We start from the raw sequence: 13,907 nt of genomic DNA on the forward strand, positions 1-13,907 counted from the left end.
TTTTAGGGTTCGCACATTTTTATAGGTGATTTATTCACAATTTTAGCTCCCTAGCCGCTCCCTGACAGCCCTCACCCAGACGAGCGTGCGCTCCTTCGCCTGGACCTCGGAAGCGGGGAACTCATTCAATGCGCTTAAGCGGCGCTTTACATCGGCCCCAGTCCTAGGGCATCCTGATCTGTCCCTACCGTTCATTGTGGAGGTGGATGCTTCAGACATTGTGGTGGGAGCAATCCTGTCCCAGCAGTTCCTCATGGATGGTAAGACTCACCCCTGCGCGTTTTTCTCCCGTCGGCTGTCCCCGGCAGAGTGGAATTACGATGTGGGGAACCGTGAGCTGCTAGCGGGCAAGCTCGCCCTGGGGGAGTGGAGGCATTGGCTAGAGGGGGCCGCCCATCCATTTGTCGTATGGACTGACCATAAGAACTTAGCCTACATTCAGGGGGCCAAGAGGCTCAACTTGCGTAAAGCCAGGTGGGCGTTGTTCTTCACCAGCTCATACCGTCCGGGGTCGAAGAACACCAAGCCTGACACGCTCTCCCGGCAGTTCGACCCCGTGAACCTGGTAGAGAGGGACGACCCCATTGTCCCCAAAGCCCTGATTGCTGCCACAGTTTTGTGGGGAATCAATAGGCTGGTCAGAGCAGCGCTACGGTGGGAGCCCGATCCAGGCGGAGGTCCATCGGGGAGGATGTAAGTACCCTTCAGTGGGCGCACACGTCTGAACTCACCAGCCAACCGGGGGCGCCAGGACTTTGGCGTTCCTGCGTAGGAGGTTCTGGTGGCCATCAGCTGAGGGGGATACGCGCGCCTTCGTGGCTGCTTACCCAGTGCGCACGCACGAAGAGCTCACGTCAGCCCGCGGCAGGGCTGCTCCGACCCCTGCCTATCCCCAAGTGCCCCTGGTCCCACATCTCGCTGGATTTCATTTCCGCCCTACCCCCCTCTGATGGATACACAGTCATCCTGGTCATTGTGGACCAGTTTTCGAAGGCTGCACACTTCATTCCCCTTCTCAAACTCCCGTCGGCCAGGGAGACGGCTAAGTTGGTGGTGCAGCACGTTTTCCGGGTCCACGGCCTTCCCCAAGATGTGGTGTCGGATCGGGTCCCTCAGTTCGCCTCCAGGTTCTGGAAGGCGTTTGCCACCTGCCTCGGCGCCTCCGTCAGCTTGTCTTCCGGCTTCCATCCCCAGTCGAATGGCCAGACGGAGCGCGTCAACCAGAATCTGCAAGTGGTGCTGAGATGCTACGCCTCCAGCAAGCCAGCAACGTGGAGTCAGCGACTGGTGTTGTACACCGGTTGCAGGTAGAAGTGGTGCTGTACAGGAACATCTTCAACGCCTCTGATGTTCATCTTCAGCCGGTTTAGAGTTGTTGTTTTTTAGGGTCACACCATTCTAGGCCGAATTATCCCTGCTATGCATCAAGACACCATCTGTATTTACCTCAAGAGAAGACAGAACATAACAGTTTAGTTGAGTTCATTTCTATTCCAAGAAATCCATATAAGCATTGAATATATGACCAATTATTATGTTTTACCAATTATTCTTAATACCAATTTCTAATATACTCCCCAATTTCTGTTAGGGAAACCCTCTACAGACAGATAAATGAATGGTGTGAAAGTCAGGTGATTCTTGAACTTCTGGAAGATCTTGAAGTTCTTGGATGTTCTTGGAGGTCTGTCCCTCTGCCGAGGGAATCAACCATATCACGTAGCTCATTAGTAGCATTCCCATTGCCATTGTCTCCCTTCATCTGTTTCTGGTCAGCTCCAGCATCCTCAGCTCCCTCATCTCTAGGTCGTCGGTTTCCTCATAGTTCTCTGTTGCAGTGGTTTAGATGATACCAGGTCGATCTCTCCTATATCCGTACATCCGTTGGTGTAGCCTGGGTGATGATGTATGGTCCCTTTAGCTCTGAACCTTCTTCCGTCACTAGGGTCTCGGATCATGCAGAGTACTTCTCCATTTATCAACATCGCTCTGTGGAGTGTGTCCTTCTGGCAGCGTACCAATAGGGAAGTTGAGAGTCCCTGCTGCAAAGACACACAGACATAGACACACTCCACAGAGCAATGTTGGCGGTGCCATCTTCCTCCTCTGGGTTTGGAATACTCCTACAGTGGGACACATGGATGCAGGTATCTCTCTCTGCTACTTTCCCCTCCATCGATGTAGCCAGCAACACCTAGTACTGACCTCCTCACCTAGGGTTTGTCCATATCTTACTTCTGTAATCCTTTACCGCCAGTCTCCAGGGCGCAGACAATGCCCAGATTCTCCTGTTAGATTGGGCAGAGATGCCTTCACCCGTGGGAAGAAAGTCTTAAGAACATTGTTAGGTGAGACACCGTATGCTACTCTACCCTGTCTTCTTATCAGTCAGGAGAAGCCTTGAGATTAGGAAGTGCTCGTTCTTGCAGCTTATAGGTCACTAGTTTCAGAGACAGGCCTCCTCTACACCCTGCCTCCTACCACAAATACACTTGCACATAAAACATTTAATCTAACCCATAACACATTAATTACTACTGCTCATATTCTTAATACAATTTGCATATTTACCAAAAAGCCCCATGCGACCAGTACTTCCCCCCTTTGGACACATGACTCACATTGTGATTCATGCGTTCAAAAAACAAAACAACAACATTGCCTGTTAAACCAAAATAGTCAATGAAATTAAAATGACAACCTTTGATAATACCTTAACTTAATTGTATCCCATAAGGTAATTCAAGGAATATAAAAATTTACTAGCGACAGGTGTCCCTCATTCAGGACTAGCTCTCTCACTCTGTCCTTGTTATGGTCCGAATGATATATAGGACTATTGCCAAATTATAAACTTCTTCATACTTATCAGTATTACAAATGACCCTTAACTCAGTATGTCACTTGGTTTTCCAGTGTGGGTGATCAAATCACACTAGAAAGTCAGGACAGATGTCAGAGGTCATTCAAACCCTTCAAATAAGTGTTTCATTCTATAGTAGACTAATCATTAACAACAGTCAAAACATTTCATAAATGTTGTATCCCAAGTGTACATTAAGTCCTCATTACATTTCTTCCCAAAATAAATCACGTGTTTACCCAAAACTCACTCATAAAACGAAAACTTCAGAAAATTCCATGTGTGTGCCCCTGTAAGACTTATAATCTCTAACCCATTAAAACCCCCTAAAATCAAAAATAGAAACCCCATATAACCATTATAATAATAGGTGGGTTGTGTGTGGTTATTTGAAAAACCATATTGGAAAACAACAAACAAAAATGGCCAGGCCTTATTTAATTTGTTAGCTCCCTCTTACGACCTAATTATAAGACTGCTAAATTCTACTAACCGCTTCCCCCAGCCCACAGACTTTGGAAACATTCCAATGAGAGATAAGGAAATCCCAATTTTCTCTATCAAATGATCCCTCAACGGCACAAACTCAGAAAACCTTTATTTATTTTTTACCACCCCTGACATACATCTACGTTTGGGTGAGAAAGTGAATATATAAATATTATTCTAATTATTACTTTATCACCTCTCTAATCGATTACACACACATAAAATTCATCCTATTTTTATATCTTCACATAATCCATATAGAACGTTAGAAACTCCTAGGTACTCACATCAAACAATCCCTTCGTGTTTTTTTAACGATTCTCAATCGACACAAATCAACTTCTTCAAACATACTCTCAGCGGAACCAAAAAAAACAGACTGTCATGGGATCCTCACCGGCTCTCTAACCTTCAGGAAACTCAGTCAAAGTATTTTCTGCTACTCTCTAAAATAACCTCACACTCTTCATACCACTCCTTGATATTCTATGACCTAATTCTGTTATATATCAAAACTTCTTATCCAAATGTATATGAAATTATCATACACATTCATATATCTTATTGTGCCCCCTTCAGATTAAAAGTACTTTCTGCTCTTTGTTCATAAGGTAGGCTATGTTGTTCCATTCAATTACTTAACTTTGTTAGCTGACTTTTGCTCCTTATTTTCTTAATTTTTTTTTATTTCACCTTTATTTAACCAGGTAGGCCAGTTGAGAATAAGTTCTCATTTACAACTGCGACCTGGCCAAGATAAAGCAAAGCAGTGCAATAAAAACAACAACACAGAGTTACATATGGGGTAAACAAAACATAAAGTCAAAAATACAACATTAATATTAATTATATTTCCAAGCCATCGTGCGCTCATTAAATCGCATGCTTTATACGCCTCTTTCATATAATCTAAACCCCATTTATTGTTGCTTACGGCGATATTGTCAATGATATATTTTCACGCTATCTGTAACTTATCCCTTTTAAAAATACCTTCTTGAGGATACTCATTATCTGTCCATGCTGATAAATCACTGATATATGGTTCCACATAGAAAAACCATAATGTACTTAACATCCAATCGCGCATTGTCTGATTTTCAATACTTTTAAAAGAGACTTGATTTAAATGCAGATTTGTCTGTAATAATTTTGTCATTTCCTTTCGCTCTCTTCGAGGTAAATGAAGCTCTGATTTACTCTTAGAGGTGAGGTCTTTCTAGATACCGGTCTACTAAGTTGGCTATCCATTGCCTCTATTAGTTCATGCAATATTAGTAATCAAATACTTGAATCAAATCCCCAACTTGATCTTTAATCAAATTTAGTTTTCCTATTTTGTCATTGGTGCCATGATTCAACATACTCAATTGTATCTGCTCTCTCTCCTGGCCGTTTTGAGTAATTCACAAAGGAGTAATTATCTCACAGGGCTTTTACAAAGGACTCTAACCTTTAACAAATGTTGTTGAGGACTTGAACCTCTTAACAAATCTAACACTTGATGATGATTCAACACCACAGGACTCAAACCTATTTATCACACTTGATGATGATTCAACACCACAGGACTCAAACCTATTTATCACACTTTATAATGATTCAACACCACAGGACTCAAACCTATTTATCACACTTTATAATGATTCAACACCACAGGACTCAAACCTATTTATCACACTTGATGATGATTCAACACCACAGGACTCAAACCTATTTATCACACTTGATGATGATTCAACACCACAGGACTCAAACCTATTTATCACACTTTATAATGATTCAACACCACAGGACTCAAACCTATTTATCACACTTTATAATGATTCAACACCACAGGACTCAAACCTATTTATCACACTTTATAATGATTCAACACCAAAGGACTCAAACCTATTTATCACACTTTATAATGATTCAACACCACAGGACTCAAACCTATTTATCACACTTTATAATGATTCAACACCAAAGGACTCAAACCTATTTATCACACTTTATAATGATTCAACACCAAAGGACTCAAACCTATTTATCACACTTTATAATGATTCAACACCACAGGACTCAAACCTATTTATCACACTTTATAATGATTCAACACCAAAGGACTCAAACCTCTATCTTTATAATTTCGTACACATTAAAAGACCCTATGCCCAATCTTGTTAAACCCACTCTCCTTCTCCTCTGTTGTTTTTTACTCATTACTCTGAACAAACCCTGTTTAGAATCATAGTGTCATGGGCCTCTCACTCCACCGGGTTACCACCTTAATTTTCTTCCACTCTGCTCACCACTCTCTCTACTCAGCCTAACTAGCTCCACCTGTCCCTGCTCTGCTCTGCTCTAATTACTCTGCCAGCTGCGCTGCATTACCCACTACCTCTCCCAGTATTTAAGGCCCTGTCTTTCAGCTCTCCGGTGTCAGATCGTCTGCAAAGCTCACACCCGGAACCTGTTTGCTCGCGCTTCTGGCTCACCCTGGTTTTGTGACCCCGGACCTGCCTGTTTTTTGGATACTCTTCTGCCTCAGGAGATCCAGACCTGCTTCTGCCATTACGACTCCTGACTACTCTTCAATCCCGGTAACTCTGACCAGCCTTCTGCCTTGCTACTACGTATTTTGGATTTCCCTTGAACTGTACTGCTGCCTGGTTTCATTCCGCCCTGTTGTGTCTGTGTCTCCCCCCCCCAGGACTTCTGGACCACCCACCACCGGCTTCATAGGACGCATCGCTGCCACTGGGGGGGGCACAGACCCAGCGCATTGGACGGGATCCCTGTTACCCCTGGAGCCTTCATTCACTCCCTACTTCCCTTTTCCCTTAAGTTTAATAAACTTTCTGGTGTGACGCAATTGTGGTCCTCTGGTCGTCTGTCTGAACCGTGACAGTACGATCTGACCATTATGGACTCAGCGCACACTTTCCCCGACATGGAAACCGATGAGCATGAGCAGCAGTTCCAGCAGCAGCAACAACAACTCGCCATGATCATTCAACTCCTCACCAACCTTACCCCAGCCAGTCTGCCCACCAGCCCAGCCCCCGAGTTACCTGCCCCGGTCATTGCAGCCGCTGCTCCGGAACCCAAGATTGGAAACCCCGAGCGGTTCGACGGCGATTCAACCCAGGTCCGGCCATTCCTGACTAGCTGCCGACTTCAGTTCTCCTTGCAGCCAAGGACCTTCGCCACGGAGGGGGCTAAAGTTGGGTATGCCATCACTCACCTGACGGGCCGAGCTCGACTCTGGGGAACAGCAGAGTTCGAACGTCAAACCCCCGCATGTGCAACCTTCGACCTGTTTGCTGAGGAGATGCTGAAGGTGTTTGACCTGGATTCACCCACCGCAGAGGCGTCTCGTGAACTGTTCAGTATTCGACAAGGCAGACGTACAGTCGCAGACCATTCCATCGACTTCCGAACCCTGGCTAGACGAAGTTCTTGGAACACACCATCGTTGGTGGACGCGTTCTTCCATAGTTTGGCTGACTATATCAAGGACGAGTTGGTCTCCCATGAACTGCCTTCCACTCTTGATGAAGCCATCGCACTGACTGTCAGGATCGACAGAAGGATACAGACCCGTCGTCATGAGAGGGGGCGCCAAGGTCCACCTACTACCGGCATTCGGAGAGATCCGACTGGGCTCCTGTCATCTACTGCCACTCACCCAGGTCAGCTTGATCAGTCTGAGCCTATGGAGATTGGGCGAGCCTCCCTCACTCCTGCAGAGCGCCAACGCCGCTTCACCTCAAACCTCTGCCTCTATTGTGGAGGTGATGGACATCGTGTGGTAACCTGCCCTTTAAAGGGCCGAAGCTCACCGGGCATAGGGGGAGTCCGGTTGAGTTCAATGACCATCCAGTCCTCCGACCGCAAACCCCTGCTGCAAGTTCACCTCCGCCTCTCTGACTCAACTCACACCCTGGCTGCTCTGGTGGATTCTGGCGCCGAAGCCAACATAATGGACATCAAGCTGGCACGCCAACTGGGACTGGAGAACCTCCGTTTGACACCTCCTATTCCTGCCCGGGCACTGGACGGACACTTACTCGGATCGGTCACTCATGTCACGGTCCCGGTCTCGATGGGTCTGTCCGGAAACCATCAAGAAACTATCCAGTTTCACCTGCTCCCCTCTCCAGGCCAACCCCTCATCCTGGGTTACCCATGGCTCCGCCGGCACAACCCTCAGCTCGACTGGGTGACCGGGGTGATCAGGGAGTGGGGAGAGGACTGCCACCGAACCTGCCTGCTTGCTGCCGCACTACCCCCTCGGCCAGTACCTACTAACTCCGCTCCTGACCTCTCCAATGTCCCAGAATGCTACCATGGTCTCAGAGAGGTGTTTAACAAAGCAAGAGCCACATCTCTGCCCCCTCACCGACCGTACGACTGTGCCATCGACCTCCTCCCTGGAACAGCTCCTCCAAAGGGTCGTCTTTATTCGTTGTCTGCTCCTGAAAGAAAGTCCATGGAGGACTACATCAATGGCTCTCTGTCCGCAGGATTAATCCGTTCATCTTCATCTCCTGCTGGTGCTGGCTTCTTCTTTGTGGGGAAGAAGGACGGATCTCTTCGCCCCTGCATCGACTACAGGGGACTCAACGACATCACAGTGAAAAACCGTTACCCTCTGCCTCTGCTCACCTCTGCTTTTGAGTTGCTCCAGGGAGCCACTGTTTTTACCAAGTTGGATCTCAGAAACGCTTACCACCTAGTGCGGATCCGGGAGGGAGATGAATGGAAAACCGCATTCAATACACCAACAGGCCACTACGAGTATCTGGTTATGCCTTTTGGCCTCACCAATGCTCCTGCTGTGTTCCAGGCTCTAGTGAACGATGTACTGCGGGACATGTTAAACAAGTTTGTCTTCGTTTACCTGGATGACATCTTAATCTACTCCAGAAACCTGTCTGAACACACCCGCCATGTCCAGCAAGTCCTTCATCGTCTTCTGGAGAATTCCCTCTACGCCAAGGCAGAGAAATGTGAGTTTCACGTCAAGACAGTGGCCTTCCTGGGGTACATAGTGGCAGAGGGAAGTATCCAAATGGATCCTGCCAAAGTATCAGCAGTCACTTCATGGCCAGTTCCGGAGAACAGAAAGAAGCTGCAACAGTTTCTGGGGTTTGCTAACTTCTATAGGAAGTTTATCCGGAACTACAGTACCGTTGCTGCCCCTCTCACTGCTCTAACCAGCACCAAGCAACCCTTCACCTGGACCCCAGCAGCCGACAAAGCCTTCAGTACCCTCAAGGTGAGGTTCACCTCCGCTCCCATCCTCCAGATGCCTGATGTGGACCGGCAATTCATTGTGGAGGTGGACGCCTCGGATGTGGGAGTTGGTGCTGTGATTTCTCAGTGGGCTGCGGAGGATAGGAAGCTCCATCCCTGTGCCTTTTTCTCACGTCGGTTGTCCCCCTCTGAGTGCAATTACGACATAGGGAACCGTGAGCTGCTGGCTGTGAAGCTTGCCTTGGAGGAGTGGCGTCACTGGCTGGAGGGGTCCACCATTCCATTTCTCGTTTGGACCGATCATAAGAACTTGGAGTACATCCGCACGGCCAAACGGTTGAACTCCAGGCAGTCCCGCTGGGCCCTGTTCTTCACCAGGTTTAATTTCACTCTGTCATACCGGCCTGGATCACGCAACACCAAGCCAGACGCCCTCTCCCGTCAATTCCAGAAGGATGACACCCCCTCCAAGGACCCTGTGTCGATTCTGCCAAGTCCCTGCATCGTTGCAGCTCTGACCTGGGCTGTTGAGGAACAGGTGCTGGAGGCTCTCCGTAACCAGCCAGGTCCCAGCACTTGCCCAGCTGACCGCCTTTTTGTCCCCGAAGACCTGAGGTCCCAGGTCGTTCAGTGGGGACATGACTCCCGCCTAGCTTGTCACCCGGGCTCCACCCGCACTTACAACCTGCTCGCCCAGAGGTTCTGGTGGCCCTCTCTGAGGAAGGATGTACGGGAATTCGTCCAAGCCTGCCCCATCTGCAACCAACACAAGTCGTCCTGCCAGCCCCCAGCCGGATTGCTGCAGCCCCTGCCTGTGCCCAGACGTCCCTGGTCTCACATCGCCCTTGACTTTGTCACGGGGCTGCCCCCTTCAAGTGGCATGACCGTCATTCTCACCATCGTTGACCGTTTCAGCAAGATGGCACACTTCATTCCCCTCCCCAAGCTCCCAACCGCCAAGGAGACCGCCCAGGTGGTCCTGGAACACGTCTTCCGGATCCACGGACTGCCAAGGGATGTAGTTTCTGACCGTGGTCCACAATTCTCCTCCGCTTTTTGGAAGGAGTTCTGTCACCTGCTGGGAGCCACAGTCAGTCTGACTTCCGGATTCCATCCCCAATCCAATGGGCAGTCAGAGCGGGCTAATCAGGAGCTCGAGAAGGCACTGCGATGCATGACTTCACGCAACCCCCACTCCTGGTCGCAGCAATTGACATGGGTGGAGTACGCACACAATTCTCTGACCTGCTCTGCCATCGGTATGTCCCCTTTCCAATGTGTTTATGGATACCAGCCTCCTCTATTTGCCAGCCAGGAAGAGGAGGTTACTTGCCCATCTGCACTTGCTTTTGCCCGTCGATGTCGCCGCACCTGGTCACAAGCCCGAGCGACACTCCTCAGATCCGTTGCCAGCTACACTACCGGGGCCAACCGTCGGAGAATTCCTGCTCCCACCTACCATGTTGGTCAAAGGGTGTGGTTGTCATCGAAGAACCTGCCACTCAGGGTGGAGTCGCAGAAGCTGGCACCTCGGTTCATTGGCCCATTCCCTATCATAAGAGTGATTAGCCCAACTGCTGTCCGGCTCCAACTGCCTAATTCCCTGAGGGTGCACCCCACTTTCCATGTGTCTAAGATTAAGCCCATCCATGAGAGTCCGCTGGTCCCTGCTGCGCCTGGTCCTCCTCCTCCACGGCTCGTCGATGGTGGTCTGGTTTACACCGTCCGCCGCCTGCTTCGGTCCAGACGGAGGGGTAGGGGTCTCCAGTACCTCATTGACTGGGAGGGCTATGGACCTGAGGAAAGGACCTGGGTGCCAGCTAGTCGGATTGTGGATAGGACTCTCATCACCGCTTTCCACCAACGGCATCCTGATCAACCTGCAATCCGTAGGGGCCGCCCCAGAGGGGTCCCTAACCGTCCGGCCCGCTCGGCTTCCTGTCCTGTGCCTGATCCTGTCTCGGGACCTGTCCCATCTCCCGACCACGGCCCTCCGGCTTCCTCCGAGGATGAGGACGTTCACTCGGACCGTTCGGAGGAGTTCTAGCCCTCCTCCGGCTCCCCTCCTCCCGCCCGGCGTGGTGTTGCTCTTGGGACTTCTGGGGCCGTCCCTTGGGGGGGGGGTTCTGTCATGGGCCTCTCACTCCACCGGGTTACCACCTTAATTTTCTTCCACTCTGCTCACCACTCTCTCTACTCAGCCTAACTAGCTCCACCTGTCCCTGCTCTGCTCTGCTCTAATTACTCTGCCAGCTGCGCTGCATTACCCACTACCTCTCCCAGTATTTAAGGCCCTGTCTTTCAGCTCTCCGGTGTCAGATCGTCTGCAAAGCTCACACCCGGAACCTGTTTGCTCGCGCTTCTGGCTCACCCTGGTTTTGTGACCCCGGACCTGCCTGTTTTTTGGATACTCTTCTGCCTCAGGAGATCCAGACCTGCTTCTGCCATTACGACTCCTGACTACTCTTCAATCCCGGTAACTCTGACCAGCCTTCTGCCTTGCTACTACGTATTTTGGATTTCCCTTGAACTGTACTGCTGCCTGGTTTCATTCCGCCCTGTTGTGTCTGTGTCTCCCCCCCCCAGGACTTCTGGACCACCCACCACCGGCTTCATAGGACGCATCGCTGCCACTGGGGGGGGCACAGACCCAGCGCATTGGACGGGATCCCTGTTACCCCTGGAGCCTTCATTCACTCCCTACTTCCCTTTTCCCTTAAGTTTAATAAACTTTCTGGTGTGACGCAATTGTGGTCCTCTGGTCGTCTGTCTGAACCGTGACACATAGCACCATGTCATTGTCTAATTTGATATTTGTCCTTACACCTGTTTACGTACTTGAATACCACTCATCTATTCCCCTCAAAAAAATATTGAATTTCAAACGTTCGTTACAGCTCATCTTTACCACAGATAAGCAGAATTCGACATAATCAGTATAATGAAAGTCTGCTTACCTGTTATTTCGGCTGTAAACTGCATCCTGTTCGTTTAGACGCCAATCTGTTACGACGAGTTTCTCTGGCATCAAGTAATTCAGTATGCAAGAGAATAGTTAAACACTTAGATGGAGAGTTGGTTCAAAGTATTTAATATTACAGTACCGGATTCAGCATAACGAATGCCCCTCGTTATCTGAATGATAGGCATACAAAATCTCTCAGTTTATATACGGCTTTACAAGCTAATTCCATCCAACAGTTGCCAACCATTATTGAGTGTCACTCCCAACAACAATGGTATCATCTTGCAACCCAGTCAGCTTGCACCCTAATAAGGATATTCCATCACGTACTCATTCTAAGATTAACACAAGTGGGCCCCCTAGACCTCCTTGGCCTGCATACCTTCTGGCACCCACCAGTGACAGAAATAAATACATGGAATGTCCTCATCCTCCAAATCCTTATGTAGCTCTCAATATTCCAAACATTAACTAATACTGTATAAAATACGTAATATCACCCTCACAGATTCTATAGTACCCAAGGCTTTCGTCACCATCTTGGAAACATCAAACTTATCCCCTAGGTAGATCTTCTTATCCACAAACTGCACTCCTACTACAATCTGTGAAGTAGTAGCATGAGCAGTAGGGTTACTAGACAGCGTTTTAACTGTAAATGTAGCTCTCTTTATCCAACCTTTAGCGACAGTAGTCCATCCAGTATTCTCATCAACTTCATTCTCATCTTTGCTGGTGCCATCGAATTCAAACTTGACATCCACTTCGACCATTTTCCTGTCTTCTCCCCTCTGACTTTCTCCTCCAATGGGTTTTGAGAAGGAGAGAGGATGCGAGGAGTCAAGGTAATGCAATTGAGATTTTCCCTTTGAGATGTTTGAAGCGGAAATTGGAGGGGAGGAAGTGTAGTCTCGTTGGACGCATGCTCTCGAAAATACAGCAGGGCGCAACTTTCCTAAACTGCGTACAGTAAGTGTATCTGTTGTATTTTGAAACAAAAATCTTGTTGATATGAAAGTTAAGTTCCATATGTTTCCAAAACTGTTGCATACAGTGGGGGAAAAAAGTATTTAGTCAGCCACCAATTGTGCAAGTTCTCCCACTTAAAAAGATGAGAGAGGCCTGTAATTTTCATCATAGGTACACGTCAACTATGACAGACAAATTGAGAAGAAAAAAATCCAGAAAATCACATTGTAGGATTTTTTATGAATTTATTTGCAAATTATGGTGGAAAATAAGTATTTGGTCATCTACAAACAACCAAGATTTTTGGCTCTCACAGACCTGTAACTTCTTCTTTAAGAGGCTCCTCTGTCCTCCACTCATTACCTGTATTAATGGCACCTGTTTGAACTTGTTATCAGTATAAAAGACACCTGTCCACAACCTCAAACAGTCACACTCCAAACTCCACTATGGCCAAGACCAAAGAGCTGTCAAAGGACACCAGAAACAAAATTGTAGACCTGCACCAGGCTGGGAAGACTGAATCTGCAATAGGTAAGCAGCTTGGTTTGAAGAAATCAACTGTGGGAGCAATTATTAGGAAATGGAAGACATACAAGACCACTGATAATCTCCCTAGATCTGGGGCTCCACGCAAGATCTCACCCTGTGGGGTCAAAATGATCACAAGAACGGGGGACTCAAATCCTGCAGTGAAAGAGTTTCAGGTCTCCGTCGGAGCATCGGACCGCCGTCCTCAGCTGGCAAACCGCTTTGTGAATAGTCAGACTAGTACAGTGCCTTCGTAAAGTATTCAGACCCCTTGACTTTTCCCACATTTCTTTACGTTACAGCCTTATTCTAAAATGTATTAAATTGTTTTTTCCCCTCATCAATCTACACACAATACCCCATAATAAAAAACAGAAATATCACATTTACATAAGTATTCAGACCCTATACTCAGTACTTTGTTGAAGCTCCTTTGGCAGCGATTACATCCTCGAGTCTTCTTGGGTGTGACGCTTCTTGGGTGGCACACCTGTATTTGAGGAGTTTCTCCCATTCTTCTCAGCAGATCCTCTCAAGCTCTGTCAGGTTGGATGGGGAGCGTTGCACCACAGCTATTTTCAGGTCTCTCCAGAGATGTTAGATCGGGTTCAAGTCCGGGCTCTGGCTGGGCCACTCAAGGACATTCAGAGACTTGTCTTGGCTATGTGGTTAGGGTCATTGTCCTGTTGGATGGGGAACCTTCGACCCAGTCTGAGATCCTGAGCCCTCTGGAGCAGATTTTCATCAAGGATCTCTCTGTACTTTGCTCCGTTCATCTTTCCCTCGATCCTGACTAGTCTCCCAGTCCCTGCCACTGAAAAACATCCCCACAGCATGATGCTG

This window comes from Coregonus lavaretus, assembly GCF_964263955.1.
Source record: "Coregonus lavaretus genome assembly, chromosome: 18".
Taxonomy (NCBI): Eukaryota; Metazoa; Chordata; class Actinopteri; order Salmoniformes; family Salmonidae; genus Coregonus; species Coregonus lavaretus.